The sequence below is a fragment of the Symphalangus syndactylus genome, chromosome 16, assembly GCF_028878055.3.
Source record: "Symphalangus syndactylus isolate Jambi chromosome 16, NHGRI_mSymSyn1-v2.1_pri, whole genome shotgun sequence".
Lineage (NCBI taxonomy): Eukaryota > Metazoa > Chordata > Mammalia > Primates > Hylobatidae > Symphalangus > Symphalangus syndactylus.
In genome coordinates this window covers 48,485,551-48,505,213 of record NC_072438.2, presented here as the reverse complement: position 1 = coordinate 48,505,213, position 19,663 = coordinate 48,485,551, and the positions used below count along the sequence as shown (strand labels likewise).

Genomic DNA, 19,663 nt, shown 5'->3' with positions numbered 1-19,663 from the left:
GCCAAGGCTCTGACCAATATGACTTATATCTACTGCTCTTACAGGAGTTTCAGGCTGAAAGAGGAAACCCTTTTTTCATACATGTCATCAAAGCAGAGGTGGGCCAAATTATGCTCCATGTTTCTTTGCATTTCTACGAAGGAGGAGCATGTAATTGGAATAAATTGAGTTCAATATTTTTCCTTTACCTAGAAGCTTGCTTCTGTTTAATTTCTCCCGTATTTTTGTTTTGAATAGCTGGCTGCTCATAAATGGTCCTCTATGTGTTTTGATATGATATCCTCGGAGACCCTCTTAGATTGTGAAATTCTAGTGAGTGGAGCTGTTTATTTGCTCATCACCAAGACAGGTGGTCTCTCAGGCCAGCAGACAGTTCTTTAGAGAGCAGTCTCTAGGCCGCCGCTTTGACTCCAGATGGGTGAAAACCACTCTGTTACATCTGCAGCTTCACTTGCTCTCTTTTTTTCTTGGTATGGCTGTGTGGGGGCTGATGATAAGAAGGACGGTGAAGGAGGATCAGTTTTATTTTTCTGCCTCTGCCACCTTCGTGTTCACAGCCCCTGGCTTGGAACAATGCACACACCTCCAGAACGTTGTCATCTCTCATCAGAGCTACAGATTGGGTGCTTGCACCAGTGGAGAAGCCAGCTCACAGGCAACAGGAATGGTTTTAAGTGTCCTGCCTTGTTTCTTTTTCTTGAATTTGTTCTGACATTTGCATAGATTTACATGATCTGTCCATTTATATATACTTTGGGCACTTAACCTTGCAGCTACCTATTTCTATTTAAAGTCATAATTTCCCCCCACATTTTCCTGATCACATTCAACTCTGCAGTCTATGTTGCTGAGAACATTCTGTCATTCATTCATTGAACAAATATTTGAGTGCTTTCTATGTGGCAGGTGTGGTAGTAGGTGCTGGGGTACAACACTGAATAACACAAAGCCCTTGGCTTCTTTCGTTCTAGTGGCAGAGTGCACAGACAGTCAGCAAACAAATAAACCAATAGATATGAACTATATTAGATGGTAATAAGTCCTAGAGAGAAGAATGTACAAGGTAAGGAAGATGGGGGTGCTGCAGGGGAGTGCAGGTATTGCTCCTTTACATGGAGTAGCCAGAGAACTTCCCATCTGGAGCTACGACTTGGGATTGTACTTTGTACAAGTCCATAGGTTGCTTTTCTCCTCATGGTTATTATAGGTTGTGTTGCTGTGAAAACTTTCTGGCAGATAGGATCAAAGCACTTGATTAAGAGGGTGACCTTTTTTGAAATTGTCCTTTGGGACTAGTTGTAGGCCTTGATAAGGCTGAGATTTTAGCAGCTCCATGGAGGAAGTGAGGCAGTGAGTCATATAGCTGTGTGGGGAAAGAGTATTTCAGGCAGGTGGAACAGCAAATGTGACGCCCTGAAGCAGGAGCAATTCATTCATAGTGTGTTAGAGGATGGGGCCAGTGGCTGGAGCAGAATGAATGAGGGGGCAGGCCTGGGAGGTGAGGCCAGGGGTGGAGGAGGACCCATCACAAAGGGTCTTGGAGATCATTGTAAGGACTTTGTCTTTCATTTTAATAGAAACAGAAAGTCAGTGAAAATCTTTGAACTGAGAATTGATATGGCCTGATTAATATATATTAAGGATCATTCTGGCTGCAATGTGAAGAACTGATATAGGGCAGATATGAGTGCAAGCAGACAATGATGAAGCTATTGCAATTGCCCAGGGGAAAGAATATGGTGGGTTGACCCTTTGGGGTAATAGTGGAAGTGGTGAGAAATATTAATTCTGCTTTGGGAGAAGCCTTTTATAAGAATCCTGAGATCCATTAGCTTCTTGTGCGACGTGGTGAAAATCCTTCTCTTGCATATCAGGTGTATTTCAACAATTAGTATCCCACAGAAAGAATGGTGGAACCTCAGAGTTGGAAGGGGTCTTAGAAGCAGGACATCTAGTGGAGGAAGAGTGAAAACAGAGATTTTGGTCCAATCTTCAAGCTTGTGTAGGTCTTACATTTTGATAGGGGGGGAAAGGAGGAAATTGATGCCTCAATAAATGTTAGTTTATCTGGAATTCACAGTGGTCCCAGGCTTGGGAATCTAAAGGAGGAGACTGCATCCTAGTGTGAGAGAGCACAAAATCTGAAAGCTCCGATCTAACTCAGTTCTCTTTTGAGGCTATTTCAACCTGTCACACAACGCAGAGATTACCTGCTCAGCATCCCAGGGTGCATAAACCTAGCCTTGATTACATTTCCAATGGAAGAGTACTTGTCATTTTAAGGTAATTCACCATGATGTTGGACAGCTCCAAGCATCTGGAAGATTTTTGTTTGTTTTTGTTTTGTTTTGTTTTTGTACAGAGCTGAAATCTCTCCCTTCTACTCATTCTGTCCTCTGCAGCTAGGCTAGCCAGCAAAGGCAGTGCAGGAGTATTGGTTAAGAGTGTGGTTCTGGATCCAGATGATCTAGGTCAGGATCCAGGTTCTTTGTGAACTTGAGCAAGCTGATAAACCTCAGTTTCCTCAATTTGTGCCTCAGTTTCCTCAAAAGCAAGGTAGTACCTATAAAGCACTTAGAAGAGGACATGGTACAGAGATGGTGTTCAAAAAATAATGGCCATATGATTATTCTTTCATATTGTTATGAATATGAGAATCTGGCCCATATTTGAGCACCGCTCTCATAAGGCTCTGCTTTTCCTGTAATTTGCTTATTCCTATTAAATTTTGTAGTCCTCATATGATTCCTGGTAGCAATTATCAATGAAATTAACAAAAGCAAAGGGTTTGGTGTTTGCCCTGGGGCAGCAAGAAAAGAAGAATTACTGATAACTGGTTTTTGGGTTCAGGCATTAACCTGAACCCAAGTTATTGGTTCTCCAGCATTTAAGGTTGACCCCATCTTAAATATAGATCCATAAGCCCCATATCATTTGGTAAGCAGTAGTTCGGGATGCAGTGGAGTAGTGTGGTTGAAAATCTAGGTTTTGGAGTCTGATTTTTCTCATTTGACTCTAGTTTTGACACTTATTCTATAACTATGGGCAACTTATTTACTTATAATAATATATTCCTTCAGTTTATTGTCAAGATCAAATGAGAATATATTCAAAGTGCTTCGTACAATGTAGTAGGTCAAGAAATTCTAGTAATAATTTTAAGTTATAGAAATGAATTTCTAAAACAAAGTAATAGGGTTTGGATATGAGTCCCCACCAGATCACATGTTGAATTGTAGTCCCCAGTGTTGGAGGTGGGGCCTAGTGGAAGGTGGTTGGATCATGGGGATAGATTTTTCATGAATGATTTAGCACCATCTGCTTGGTGCTGTTCTCATGACAGTGAGTTAATGCTTGCAAGATCTGTTTGTTTAAAAGTGTGTAGCACCTCCCCCTTCACTCTCTCTTCTCTCTTGCTCCTGCTTCCACCACGTGAGATGAAATTTGCCTTCTGCCATAATTGTAAGTTTCCTGAGGCCTTACCAGAATCCAGGCACATGCCAGCATCTTGCATACTGTACAGCCTGCAGAACTATGAGCTAATTAAATCTCTTTTCTTTATAAATTACCCAGTCTCAAATATTTCTTTATAGGAATATGAGAACAGACTAATACATAAAGTCAATTCTTAGAAATGCCCATGTTCAAAAGTAATCCAAGCCACATTCTCTGGGCTTCATAGTGCATCTTAAGGAGGAGAAGAAGGAAGGAATATTAAGACTTGCTGCTCCTACCTTCCTGGCAAGTGAAGGTTCCCGGTGCTCAAAGAGGCTTGCTGCTAGAGCCAGGTGGAGCTGCTCTCACATTCACGAGAAATGTAGGAGACTCTGAAGCTGGCTTACCCTGACACCCACCCATCAACTGAAAATTTAAAATGTGCTTGAACTGGTTATTTTGTAGCAGACAGATTTTTTTAAATAAATTTTTTTCTTGAATACAAGAAAATACATGTCTATTATAGAAATGCAAGAAAGCATAGAATAACCCAAAGAGGCAAGCCAGGTTTATTTCCACTGCCCAGAAGTTGTCCTGGCAAGGTTTTTGCACAGCACCTTTGGTGGGTAAGCAACATAAGGCAGGGCTGTGTCTTTCTGGCCTAATCCCAAGACCCTAGAAAGGAATGCAGCATCGTGGTACAGAAGAGTGATTAGTAAAGAGTGGCTGGATGAATAACATATAATCGTGTCTATAAATATATTTTTACCCCCACTGGGGATAAAAATTGCCAGGTAGATTTCTTTTCATGGTTGTTTCACTTAATTGGATCCTTTTAAATATTGAACATAAAGCCAGTGGTGAATATAAGTAGATCCTAAATGTGCCAAGAACACAGCCTTGTGTTTTGCCCATGTGGTGGTCCATAACCCAAGAAGTGTCCAATGGGCTTCTCTCAATGGATCCTGAAGACTGACCAGGCTGATCTCAAGTAAGTGGCTCCCACCCGGAAATCCCTTCCCCTGAGTTTTTTTTTAACCCCACTTTCACTCATTTGGAGAATTTTACAAACATTTTGGATTTTGGAAAATTTCCACTTCCCTCCACTACATTCTATTTTGTTTCTAAGACAATGGGGTACCATTTATTTTATGCTTGCAACAAGCCCAATACTTTGCTAAACTTCAAACTGATATCATCTCATTTAATCCTCAGAACAAGTCTGTGTTGGCTATCACCATTCTTACAGAAGTAAAAGCAGAGGCTATGGAAGGTGCAAAAACTTGCCCAGAGTCACATGGCGGGCAAAGGGCAGAATCTAGTTCAGGTCAGTCTGACTCCAAAGTCCATGCTTCAACCACCTGGATATGCCATCGTCAGAGTTTATGTTTAATCTTGAATATTGTTCTCTATACTTAGCTTTATAAGCATGAAGCTATTATATTACCTCCAGCGGCATCTGAAATGTCAAAATAATATCTGGAGTGGATGTACCATAATTTAAATACTCAATCTCTTGCCCCTCCTTGTTAAACATGTAGGTTGTAGAGAATGTCAGAGCAGAGATGCCCAATATTTAAAGCTCAGAGAGCGTAAGGAAGAGCATCCTATTGTGGAACCCCAGGATTGAGGTGGTGGGCAAAGTAAAAGCCAGTTAACATAAAGGGATCATGTGGAAACTGGGTGCTGGGCATCCTGCACCTTCCTAGAACCCACCATGTGGCTCCCAGGAAATTACAGGAACACTGAACAAGGAGGCTGCAGAAAGGTAACAGGAAAGATTTGTGTTTGCATTTTCCCCACATCTGGTTTTTGCCCATCTGAACATGTCGTAGGGCTAAATTACAATGTAATAAATTACAAGGGCTTGACCATCAGAGCCTTTTTGGTGTGTGGGAGGGAAACATCCAATCCTGCTTTGCTGCTAGGTCTCTCTCTCTCTCTCTCTCTCCCTTCCTCTGTCTTCTGAGGAATCTGGAGGATGACTAATAAGGGGTAAAAGAGACTCATCTTCCTCTTCCTCTCTCTCCCCCACTCCCAGGGCTGGGTCTTTCTGCCCTCAGAAACCCTTGGACGCTGTCAGTGATTGTTAGAGAGAGACTGTTCGGGCTGAGGCTTCAGACACTGCCCAAGGGCAGATCGCTGGACTCCCAGCCCGAGCCCTGCCTCACAAACAATGAAGACCCTTCAGCTTATCCCCTCAGCTGTCTCAGGGCCACCCCGGGTGAGGTGGGGGTGGGCGACCAAGTGAACCCCAGCTCAGGAGGGCACAAGGAGGGAGGTAAAATAGCACGGTTAAAGTCAGAGTTTTTTTGAACCCTGGGTTAAATTTCCAGCCCTGCCATTTATCTGTGTAACTTTGATTTGTGTTAGTTAACCTGAAAGAACCTCAGTTTTTCTATCTAGAAAATGGTGATGATAATCCTTAACAAAGAGATGCTGAAAAGATGAAATAAAATGAAAGCATTGTGCCTGTCAATCAGTACAGGTTGGCCGATACTGATATTGTCAGCCTAAGTGTGCAGAAGAATTATATTCTCTCTTCTATTTTGTAAAATGCTTCTGACTATTTTGGTGTAATTTTTTACTTAGTTAAACTGGTTCATTTTTGCCCGGATGGGTTAATTTACTAACCCTCCCTTACCCACCGTTCCCAAAAGCTTTTGTTCTTCTAGGTCCATGACTTGGAGAAAGGAGACATAGGTTTTTTTTGTTTGAAGGATACTGGGGCCTGAGGCGACCCTCAGGTGACCTGTTCCAGCCGGAGAATCTAGCTAGAGAGAAGTTTGCAGGAGACACAAGAACCTTTTGTGACTTTTTTTGTTTGTCTATGAATATTTAAAAGCATGTGTTATTCTTTGTAGGATGTGTATAGAAGCTATTCAACACTTGCAGGTGAATGATGAGATACTCCTTTTTCAGGACAAGAAATTCCTTTGGCATTCTCATTTTTTCAGTCTTAAGAACCCAAAAGAGAAAAGTATGACTCTGAGAGGCTTCCAAGTAGGAATTAACACCACTCTATGATCTGTGCAGTTGTTATTTGCAATACGACACAAGCACAGAGGATGTAGGGGGAAAAAAAGAAGTATAACCAAGGGACAAGATGGTAGTATATTTTCTCATGAAGAATAGAAATCAATTCTGTCCTAAAACCAGATTGAGACAGCTAGTTGGAGCCTTTGGGAGACACCACTGATGAGACACTCAGAAGAGAATTACTCCATTTTGCAGTTCAGTGTGTCTCGGATCTTAGACTGACCTAATTTCAATAAAACATAATATTATGAAAGAAAAAAGTTATATCCCAATAGTAGGAAGTGATCGTAGGGTTAAAGGGTGCCTATTTGGTAAGTGTCTGCTTCATCTTTTTATTCATTTAAGCTCCTCCACTCCCCAGTGCTCACCCTATTTCTACTTTCAAGGATAAACTCTGACATTTCTTCTGTGACTAGAGTAAGTCATCCTTTTTCTTTCTGGAATTTGGGTTCAGAAAACTGCAACCCTTAAATTTTAAAAGAGACTCTTGGGACAAAGCTGGAAAAAAATTAAAGTGATGAATTGTTTCTAGAAACTATTTGATTCAGGAAACTTTAAATTACCAAGAATACTCATGGTTAATTATTCTAGATTTGGTCTACCCAAATCTCAAAATTAACTGTGCATATGGTTTGCTTGGATTGATACACGTTGATCATGTTTACTGCAAATAATCCCTGAAAGCTTAGAATCTATTTTTACTTTTTCCCCCAAGTTAGAATTTAGCCTTTGAATGCATTTCGTTTATAGTTATTTAAAATTCCATGTAAGTATATAAACTCCCACTTGCTCTCGTTTCATTTCTCTGCCATTTTCGCAGGCAATTTTTACATGAAAGTTGTGTCACTCTTAACAACCTAGCCTCATTTTCTAATTTCCCTTTAATGGGTTTGTGTTCTAAGTTTAATTTAAGAATGGATTGCTTACATTTCACTTACAAATCTCCCTTCTAATCACTGTTATTAATACCACAATTTTGTTGTAATATCTGTAAGAGCACAAAATGTGTCCTCTTAAAGATGCATTTGCCAACCGCTGACTTGCATACATTTCAATTACAATTCTCTCTTGTAATTATTATCATTAATATCACAATTACTATCTTAATATCCATAAGAGTGCAGAAGGTGGCCTGTCAAGGGTGCATTTACAAACAGCTTTTTCAGTTTCCTCTTAAGAAAAATGTGCCAGACTTTATCTAAATTCAACCTCCCCTACGATTTACATTAGACGACACACTCCATCAATAAAACCATCAAAATGATCTACTGCATTGTAGACAAAAGTTATTGTGTCAAGTTGACACTAATCAGTTAATTCCAGTAAACCTTCAGATAAACAAAAGCTTGTTGTCTATTACTGATGTGTGTGATGGGCCTCTTGTATATCCTATGGTTATGCCCATCTATAGAGATGTATTTGGCAGACACTTGCCCTGAGGCATCTATATGGAAACTGAGACAAGATCTATAGTTAATGATGTTGACCCTGACTCCCCCAACAGAGACCGAATTCAAGTCCTCATAATATCTCGACAGCTGATATGTATATTGTGCTAATAATATTAACAATTACTATGCCACTGGGATTCCCCAGGCCCTGGCTTAAAAAAAAAAAAAAGCTATTTTAAAGCTTCTTTCCTTATATGAACTAATTTCCTTGTTTATGCCCATCATTACTCCTTTCTCCCCATTGAGACAAGAATGTGTTTCTAAGCAGAGAAAGTCTTTTCTTAGTAGAGGTATTTTGTATTAATAAGAAATGTTGTGTGAGTTCATCAACTTCTGGAAGGGCTAGCAGTACCACTGATGCTCTAAGGAAACATTTATAGTCATCATTTCCCAGTCAGCCTGGGCTAGTAGAAACCGAGAGAGCTAGATTCACATTGATGTTGTTGATATTGGTCAGAAGGAGGCATTCAGAATGTCAATAGGCCCTGCCTGGTGTGGCTCTCCTTTGGAAATAGGGAGACAGCCTGCCAACCCCTGCTTGGCATGACTGGGTGGCTGAGGCATCAGAAATTGCCCTTGGGGCTCCTGAGTTAGCTGCCCAGCCTTGGTGAAAAGTGGAGGGACTGAACCAGATCTCTTCTCTTCTCCTGGCTTCTCCCTCCTTTGCAAATAAATAGGAAAGGCCACGGCAGGCTCACAGGCCACAGAGAAGCTCAGGATGAAATGTTGACAGGGGGCACTGTTAAAAATTAAATTCTGCCCTATTTTGTGTACCATTCTTGTGAGTCACATTCGTGAATAGTAGCGAGAGATTTAATGATCGCATATTTTTTATCTTATTTCCCTTCAGTCGATGGCAATTTTTTTCTGTTAATGTCAACTTAGAGCTCAAAGTAATTTAGTAATTGATTCTAAGCACAGCAGTTCGCCAACAGCAGCTCTCCATTTGTGGGGAATATCTCTGCTAATTTTATCCATCAGAATGAGATTACCATGCTAATCTCTCCCATCCTCATCTCTTGGTCATTTGGGACATGCTGATGCAAATGACTTATTAGACACAAGGCTTTCGTCCATCCCCAGTATAAGAGAAAGATGAAAGGAAGCCAAGAGAAGGATATTTCAATGCCCGTACAGACACAGATGGTATGCATGCCTAATAGTAAAATGATAATACCCTAAACTGGAAACCCAAATAAAAACGAGTTATGACAAATGAAAAATACAATGGATCAAAATATATTAAGTACATGGATGGGGAAGAACAAAAAGAATTAAGGCAGAACAAATGCACCTGGGGACGTGTAATTGGAAACTTAAACATTCATTGAGCCAGGGAAACCTAGAAAGTCATATGTCAGGTGGAGGGAGGGGGGTACCCTTAATGAGATTAAGTGGAGAAAACCAAAATGGCTGTGCTAACAAAAAGATTGAGGCTGTGTCTACAGACACAATCTGTTCGACTGTTTTCAGTGAATGACTGGTTACTGACCAAGTTAGCTATTGGTTGCTTGTCTGATTCAATTAAAATGCTCAAACCAATGTGAGCGTGTGTGGTAAAAATAGCCTGAAACTAGTTTGGGTTACATATACACAATAGGGTATTGTATAACACAATGGGCTGAAAGGCCTTCCAAAGACATTGCTAGTAAATGGATACATTTTAAAATGCTTTGCTTTATGAAATAGCAAAATACTTAGGGGAAGTTCAGAAAAAAATAGTTTTAATACTTCAGGTAAGAAGGGGTTTAAAGAAAGAAAATAACTAATAAAGTAGCTGGGTGAATGTTTATGGAGACAGAAAACACCTCAGAGAGATGGAATGTTTGTTTTAACACCCCTTAACATTTAGGATGCCAGATATGAGATCAAAAAAGGAAAATCTTGATATTAAGCATACAAATAAATCTTATCTCTTCCATGGAAGAAATGAGAAATGGACATTATGGTCATTTTACCTTTAAAAAGCCAAACATCATGCCTGTAATCCTAGCACTTTGGGAGACCGAGGCTGGCGGATCACGAGGTCAGGAGATTGAGACCATCGTGGTTAACACGGTGAAACCCCGTCTCTACTAAAAAAAAAAAAAAATACAATCCTGCACTTGTACGACCTTGCCTCACTTGCCTTACCCTAATCCCATCCCTGGTTTTAATCACTTTATTTACAAAAATAGAAAAAAGGAACAGGGGGTTGTTGTCTGCTGGGTGTGTGTGTGTCTGTATGTGTGTGTGTGTGTTTCTTTTTTGAGATGGAGTCTCGTTCTGTCACCAGGCTGGAGTGGTGCAATGGTGCCATCTCGGCTCACTGCAATTTCCACCTCCTGGGTTCAAGGGATTCTTCCGACTCAACCACCATGACTCCTGGCTAAACTTTGTTATTATTAGTAGAGATGGAGTTTCGCCATGTTGGTCAGGTGCTGTTTCTTTTTTTAAATATTGCATTATAATATTATTTAACTTGATTATTGAGTTTTGTGGCGTGCTGTACTTAGCTGACTCTAGTCCCGTCCATGCTCAGTGATTTGTCCCATCAAGAGCCAATTCCACATCCTGACGTTTCAGGATTTTTTCACATGGAGATAGTATGGTTTAGCAATTAACTTCACGGGCTTTGAGTCAATCCTAAATACAAATCCTTGCTCTGCTGCTCGCTAGCTGTGGAAAACTTGGGCACAAGCTTTTGGTCTTTCAGTTTCCTCATCTGTAAATGAAGATTAAATACAGTTTACAGAAGACATTGCCCTATTTTCCCAGTCTTACCCGTCCACTGCCACAAAAATACTCAACTCTCTATAAAGTGTTTCTTACACATTTTCTCATTTAAGCCTAATGATCACCATGCTACACATACCTGATGCTGCCCCTCCAGCCTAAATCTCCTTCCCCTTCAACTTCACAAGTTAAAAGATATTAAAAAACTTAAAAAGCCAGCTTTAAAACCACCACTTGCATGAAGGCTTTCCTAAGTTCCCCACAACCCTGCAACAACAACAGGCAAATATTGAGGGCCTATTATGCAGCAGACATTTGGGATTCAATGGTAAACCTGACCAAGGCAAGTCTGGCCCTTATAGAACACAGTCAAACGGCAAAAATGAACAAATAAACTATTAACTATTAAACACGTCAAATAATTCTAATGCATTATAAAAAAGTCAATATGATTATATTTCCATTAAGTATAATCAAATTAATTATAAAGTACTTAAAAATAACTCCAGGCTGAGGAAACAGTACATGCCAAGGTCCTGAGCCATAGGAGCTCAGACTTTGCTCTCAGTGTGCTTGAAGAGCTGAAAGAAAGCCTGTGTGAGCTGAGGGGAGCATGGCAGGCTGCATTTCTCTTTGAACACAGGGGTCACTTTCATATCTATTTCTTATGACAATTATCTTACCCACTTTATATTCTGGTCAACGGTACCCTTGTCTTGTTCCAGTATTAGAAACAGTTAAGAGCGTGGGTTTCGTAACCAGAGTGTCTAGTTTAAATTCTGGCTCCGTTGCTTATTAGCTAAAAGACTATGGACAAGTTTTAACCTCTCTAAACATTATTTTCTTGAATTGTAAAATAGGAGTGATAATAACAGAACACACCTCCTAGGGTAATCGTGAAAATTAAAAGATGAATGCATGTAAAGCATCTATAATAATACTGGCACAGAGTGAGTGCTATGTCAAAGTTAGTTATTATCATGATCACCATAACTAGTATGTAAGTGGCCTGGCACAGTGGCTCGTGCCCGTAATCCCAGCACTTTGGGAGGCTGAGGTGGGTGGATCACCTGAGGTCAGGTGTTTGAGACCAGCCTGGCCAACATGGCGAAACCTCATTTCTACTAAGAATGCAAAAATTAGCTGAGTGTGGTGGCGCACGCTTGTAGTTCCAGCTACTTGGGAGATTGAGACAGGAGAATTGCTTGAACCAAGGAGGCAGATGTTGCAGTGATCCAAGATAGCACCACTGCACTCCAGCCTGGGTGACAGAGCAAGACTGTGTCTCAAAAAACAAAACAAAACAATCTAGTCTGTAAGTTCCTCTAGAATTGCTTGTCTTTGCATTAATACAGCAACTTGCACATGGTTTAACAAATAGTACACTCTTTAAAAATGTGTATTGAATCTACTCACAGGCAGAACAGAAGACTGATACTTTTTTTCTTTTTTTTTGAGACTGAGTTTCGCTCTTGTGGCCCAGGCTGGAGTGCAATGGCGCAATCTCGGCTCACTTCAACCTCCACCTCCCTGGTACCAATGATTCTTCTGCCTCAGCCTCCCGAGTAGCTGGGATGACTGATACATTTTTTTGTAAACACCAGTGGCTAGATATTTATAATAGAGGTTTAAATTCTTTATTTGGTACCTTCTTTATCTGTTCTTTCCTTCCTTACCAACTGAAAGAGATGATATGTAAAGAGGGCTCAGGCTGAAATAGCATTTAGCAAGGGCCACCAGGATACAAGTGTCTAATATCATCCTGAAACCCATGCTACTCAAAGTTAACGTTATCTTTTCTTTCTTCATTTGAGACTGTTTAAGAATTTAGCCTATGTCAAATGACAATTTTGAAAAACATTTTGCTGATGGGGCTAGTCTGAGATTTTATATTCATTTGCTTTAGGAGGTTGGAAAAATTTTCCACTCTCAGGAATACGTTTTTCTCGACTAGGAGGGCTGTTATGGAGCATTTCTTATGATGGCCTTTGATATAGGAGCATAAGTGTGTATGATCCACCTTAGACCAAGTAGTTTTGATCTTGCAGATAATCTGGGATCTTAAAGAATATATAGGTGATGCTTGAACAACAGGAGGGTTAGGGGTACCCATGCCGCATGCTGTCCAAAATACACATGTAACTTTTAACTTCTTAAAAACATAACTACTAATAGACTATTGTTGACTGGAAGCCTCACCAGTAACATAAACAGTCTATTGATACGTATTTTACATAATACTGTATTCTTCTAATAAAGTAAGTTAGAGAAAAGAAATTGTTATGAAGAAAATCATAAGGAAGAGAAAATATGTTTAGTATTCACTAAGTGAAAGTAGATCCTGGTAAAGTCTTCATCCGCCTCATTGTCACATTGAGTAGGCGGAGGAAGAAGAGGATGAGGAGGAGTTGGTCTGTCCCAGGGATGGCAGAGGCAGAAGAAAATCCACATAAAAGTGGACCTGTGCAGTTCAAACCCATGTTTTTCAAGGGTCATCTGTGTGTGTGTGTGTGTGTGTATGTGTGTGCATGTGTGTGTGTGAGTATAATGTGGCAGCATCTTTAATGAAAAGACACAAACATCAATGGGAGCCACATAGTAGGAAACAAGCAACTTGAAAATATGACAATATTGTTTACAGATGTTTTTATTGCAAATCTCTTGAATTGATTATCCCTCTTTACATACATATAGTGTATAAAGTGTGCCATTTTGATTATTTTATTTTAATTTTTTTAAAGATGGAATCTTGCTCTGTCGCCCAGGCTGGAATGCAATGGTATGATCTCGGCTCACCGCAGCCTCCATCTCCAAAGCTCAAGAGACCCTCCCACCTCAGCCTCCCTAGTAGCTGGGACTACAGGCATGCACCACCACCCCAGCATATTTCTGTATATTTTGCAGAGATGGGGCTTAGCCATGTTTGCCCAGGCTGCTCTTGAACTCTTGAGCTCAAGGGATCCACTTGCCTCAGCCTCCCAAAGTACTGGGATTACAGGCATGAGCCGTGGCATTCAGCCACTATTATTATTTTTACATATTTTGGAATATTTGGTTAAATTGGTCTTCCAACAAATCTATTACTATATTTTAATTTGGGAAATCATGTTTTAATATTTCCAAAGCCATTTCTTTTTAAATTATTCCATTTCTATATAACGTTTTCACTATGAATCCAAGATCTCTCTGAATTTTTTCTAGTATTTGGAGTCTTTCAATTTTAAAAATTTCGTCTTTTTACTCCTCACATACCTATTTCTTATTTTATGTTAACTTTTCTGTCATTTTAATATTAGTGCTTTACGTTCAACTTCTGACTTTTTCAAATGTCTGATAAATGTTTTATCTCTTGATGGAATTTTACCTTAGAAAAGTACTGGCACATAGTAAGAAGTAGACAAGTAATTCTTCTAAATTATTATTTTTAAATTACGTTTTTGTCTTATAATAATAACAAAGCCTTGGTTATACAGAGGTTTTTCTTTACAGTGAGCATGAAAGGAGCTAACTCTTATGTTAGGATTCATCCAAATGCCAGAAGAAGGAAGGCTATTCTTAAGTTAGCAACACCTATGCTAAATGTGCACTCTTCCCAGTAAGATTGTATAACATAAGAGAAAAGAACCACTTTTTTGTGACAGACAAATTTCTGGCTTCTCTATGATCTCTAAATGAAGGCAGTGGTGGGAAGTGTGAATGCACAATAGACTGTTCGTAAATGGCATTCGAGTTTCCAGTTAGTATTTCTGATTTCTGCCACCACCTTTCTCTTTCCCTTTAATAAGCCTGCCATTTCCAAGTCCAGAGTCCCTTTAGCGCCATAGGCAACTCAGCTTCTTTGTCTTCAGCATCCTCCATTAGACAGGGACTTTCTCTGCTTTGAGTCATCCGTATATAGTCTATCATGTACTTTGCAAATTCTAGAAATTGGTTAAAATTTCTCATCTGTTGAGCTCATCCTTTAGTGTGAAGAAGTCATGCTTACTAATTGCTGTTCTGTTGATTTCATATGATTGGGAAATAGGAATCTTATAAAAGCATGGGCTTTAGTCTTTTATAATACTCTGGAAGTCACTTTAAGAATGTTTACGCCCTTAAATTTCTATCATTTTTCCAGCTTCCAACCCAGATTGTAGAGACCTGGAAGGAACATCACTCGAATTCTCACAATGACATTTGAAGTTGGCTGGGCTAACATTAAACTCACAACCTTTTAAATCTATTGTAGAGAAGCGGTCACAGAGTAGCCAACTGGCACAAAATCTTTGGAAACATGAGGCATGCGGTGAAAGAAGAAATGTAAGGGCCCAGTCAAGTAGATAGAAAGGTAAGAAGAGTTCACCTAGAACAGCTGTATGTCCTTGAAAGCTCGGTGAGGGCTGCCAGGACAATGTGAAACCACTGGGGGCTGAGGAGACTGGAGTCCACGCCCTCTTGCATACTTGCACCACGAACCCCAGTGAGTACTCAGAGACAAGACTGGACAAAGCCCTGAGAAGTGACCTTGTGGTGCAGACCAGGGGTTGGGGAGGGTAACTGTGCAGGAAAGGCAAGAAACCCCACACAGACCTTCCTCCCTCTGCACTACTCAGTAAAACCTATTCTTTAGAATAAAGGGCAACGAAGAACTGTAGTCCTTAGGGTATTGGTGAAAACTCATTGCAGCCGAGGGAAGATATCAGGGTTAAAAACCAAACAAATGAAAAACGGTTTTTTGGAAAGCAGCTGGATTGTGCCTTAGGCCCACAATTGCAGTCAAGGCAGAGGCAGCAAGACCAAGAAGGCTACAGTCCCCAGACCCAGGGTCATTCCTCCCAGTCAATACTAAGGCTCAACTACAAATTAGAGAATGCATCCACATGACCGCACCACACCATTAAGTGAAGAAGCTTCCAATTACAAGTAACAGCAGAATACTGTTGGGAGGAGGATAGAAGAAAAAGAGCATGTGAAGAGATTCTCTGAGGTTGCCACCAGGGGAGGGCCTAGGACTCAGCATTGGAGAGGCGTCGCTCTGCAAAACCAAGCCCAACTCCAGATACAAGGTATTTCTACAGGAATTTGAAGCCTGTGGTACCCTGGTGGTAACCATAGCAACAACACTACAAAACCAGTCCAACTCTTTACTACAGCCAAGTGTTCTGAAAATCCTTTTATAAATAAAACCCCAAGTCTCCCATGTTTATCCCAGTTGCTTATCCAAATTCACTTAAATTGTGCTGAATGACGAACGAAAGACATGGCATGGTGGAGTGGAAGGAGTAGAGACCAGGATTCAAACTCCAGTTCTTCTGCAAAATTACTGTGTGCCTTCAGTTTACTTATATAACCTCTCTGAGCCTCAGTTTCCTCTGTAAAACTACAATACTTGGGCCGGGTGCAGTGGCTCATGCCTGTAATCCCAGTACTTTGGGAGGCAGAGGCCGGTGGATCACTTGAGTCCAGGAGTTTGAGACCAGCCTGGCCATTATAGTGAAACCCCATCTCTACTAAAATACAAAAACTAGCAGGGTGTGGTGGTGCACACCTGTAATCCCAGCTACTCAGGAGGCTGAGGCAGGAGAATCGCTTGAACTGGGGAGGTGGAGGTTGCAGTGAGCAGAGATCACTTCACAGCACTCCAGCCTGGACTACAGAGTAAGATTCTGTCTCAAACAAGCAAACAAACAAACAAACAGACACTTGGTTCTTAGCATTAGTGTGAGGATCAGAGAATACACACACACACACACACACACACACCCTGCACAGGGCATGATACATGTATTAGTTTTCTGTGGTTGCTGTAACAAATTACCACAAATTTATTGGCTTAAAACAACAGAAAATAATTTTCTCACAGTTCTGAGAATTTCTGCAGCCAGCAATCTGAAAACAGTATCACTGGGGTATCAAGTATGAGTATCAAGGTGTTGGCAAGGCTGCACTCCATCAGTTCCTTCTCTATCCCAGCTTCTTGTGGTGGCATCACTCTGATCTCTGTCTCCACAACCCTGCTGCCTTCTCTTCTTTCTAATCTCCTCGCACCTCTCTTTTATAAGCACCCACGTGACTGCATTAGGCCCATCTGGGTAATCTACTATAACTTCTCCATCCCAAGAGCGTTATCTTAACCGCATCTGCAAAGATGCTTTTTCCATATAAATTAACATTTACACGTTGCAGGGATTAAGACCTGATATCTTTGGGAGCCATTATTTTAGGCTACTACAATACCTAATGGGTATTTAATCAGTTACCTATTATCATGATAATGATTAGTGACTCTTGAATTTTTAAAAATCAGAATTAGGGATCTTTCTTTAAGTCAGCTCCTGACTATGGGCCAGATGTGCTTATGACCTCAGCAGTCAGGTAATAGGAGCACAAATACTCCTTATGCTATGTTATGAAACACTTAATACATAAGAGAGAAAAACTGGGAACAAAGCAGGTTTGGATGTTTTAATTGTATTGACATCTCTTGGGTTTAGTAACATTGTTTGTACAAAGCAGTCTGTGTTGTGTGACCAGCTGTTTTTATCTCCTTCAACAAAATACTATTATGTGGTAAAATTTTTGCCCCATCCTGACCCAGTGCCATATAAAGGGATTCCTAAGGACATCCAAGAAAAAAAAAATGAATCTTCAAAAAGCACTCCAAAGAGAATGAAATGGACTATTTTTATATCATGCATTAATGGGGGTAAAACATCAAGGAATTCTTGGCATGAGATGTTAGGGAATATGACAGCAATGATTTATAGCAATAGATTATCCACCATATTATGCTGTTAGATGTGTGTTTGCACATGTATGTTCATACGTTTAATTAAATCTCAAGCTTTAACTCATCTTATGGTTTTACCAACTAACATCCTATGAGCTGGGCTTAAAATCCAAACAACAACAATAATAAGAGCTATCATTTATTAAGCACTTACCATATGTTAAGAGCTTTATGATTAACATCTTGTTTACCATCACAATAATGTATGAGGCCAATATCATTTTTAGCTTTGTTTTACAGGTAAAGAAATTGAAACTTACAAAGTAACATACCAACATTCTTGGTGGAACGGGGGTTTGAACTCAAGTCTGTCTGTCTTTGAAACTCATGTTCTTGACACCATGGAGGGTGTTATTTTCTTGTGGCCCCTATATCCAGTGTTCTTGATTCCTCCTGTTAGCCATACCTGAGTTATTCTATGCCTGGTAATGCAGTCATTTCTAACACACATTCCCCACGCTGTGTGGTAGAAATACATGTATTTCCTGACCATGTGAAGTGGCATCATTTCAGATGTGAAGTGATGTCAGAAGAGCAGTTTTGTCTGTAACCAGTGTGACCCTGGCACACACACCTTTTCCATGTCTGACTGGCCAGACCACATTTGCTGTCACTAACTTGCCACCCTGCAGAGTTCTTTCATTAAATCTTAAAGAGCTAAGAAATCAGTGACATTACTGGAAAATATATAAGAGGGCAGGAGGACATTTTTACTGTTATTTTAAAATGCTTTATTGAGTTCATACAGAGGAATATTTTAGTAATGAATTTAATATAAATGCCATTAAATATGTGCAAAAATTCATGAAACTTATGAACAAAACATTAACACTACTCAAGTTTCACGTGGTTTAATTCTACCAATATCCCCTGGGTTCCATGGGAAGAATTTCAGCATAATTATTTTCATTTCAATGCAAAAAAATACTGACTGAGCTTCTACTACATGCTAGGCACTGAATCTGTAGGAGTAAATCAGATATATGCCTGCCCTCTCCTTTCTCAAACTACACATAATGTGGTCCTCATTAGCTGTTCTAATATGGATTGAAACTCTATATGTAATTAATTTATTTTTGTGGCAGGGTCTTGCTCTGTTGCCCAGGCTGGAGTACAGCGGCATGATCATGGCTCACTGCAGCCTCAGCCTCCTGGGTTCAAGTGATCCTCCTGCCTCAGCCTCTCAAGTAGCTGGGACTATGGGCATGCACCACCACACCTGGCTAATTTTTAATTTTTTGTAGAGATGGGGTCTCACTATGTTGCCCAGGCTGTTCTGGAACTCCTGGGCTCAAGCAGTCCTCCCACCTTGGCCTGCCAAAGTGCTGGGATTAGCCATATCACCCAGCCATAATTTTATATTTTAATAATTCCCCAGCCCAAAGTTAAGCAGATGGGCTCTCTAAGTACCCTTATATACTCAGTATTAGTCTAGAAGAAAGATTGTAAATATGAAACTTGAGAGTCTATAAGCATTCCAAATTGAGCATGGCACCAATTCCTGATGGGCTGAAACTTAACCTCAGAATCCTTCTCAACATAGCACTCCACACAGCCCTAATTAGAATTGGTTTGTGAGTTGCCACCCCCTTCTAAAGTTTTTCACTAAAAATGGGAAATGCATCCACTTAGAATTGTTACTATTGAGGCTTTTCAAACATTCAAAATTCATTCCATAAAGATTTACTTAGTAATGTACTAGTTAGTGTGACAGAATGCTTCCATGTGCCAGGTACTGTGCCAAGTGCTCTTCTGACATTTTAATTTAATTCTCATGAAAAAAGTAGATGTTGTATCCACTGTAGTATACGGCTCTAAACTAGTTTTATTTTGCCTTTGGTCCTGCCCAGAATCCATTTTCCCTGGAACCTTCCAAGAAGTGTATGTCTATATAGTTGGGTGGAATTGTTCCCATTCCTAACTGCATGAGGAAGCACACAACCCGAGCCTTGCCAAGGAAAATATGCATCTTCCTGGCTACAGCAATTGTTTAAGGTTGGGCTGGGATGCAGGTTGGACCTATCAAAGGCAATGAAAGCCATGATGGGGCTTTCCCTGGGACTATTGGCAAAGAGGCACTTCTTTCTACTGGGTTTGCTGAAGCTTGGATGGAAGCTCGCAGCTGTTGTGGCCATCTTGCCACTTCCTGGGGCCATCCTAACTGAGAAAGTGGCCACATGGAGGAAAGCAAAACTCATGGAGAAACAGTTCCCAATGCCAAAGTCTGACAACTTCGAACTGGCCAGATCTGAAA

General features: G+C 40.4%; 1 long non-coding RNA gene across 1 annotated transcript in view; it reads right to left on the bottom strand.

The window, feature by feature from the left end:
• LOC134732805 (uncharacterized) overlaps positions 1 to 19,663 on the bottom strand; it is a 47,541-nt gene that overhangs the window by 2,723 nt on the left and 25,155 nt on the right. The window lies entirely within an intron of this gene.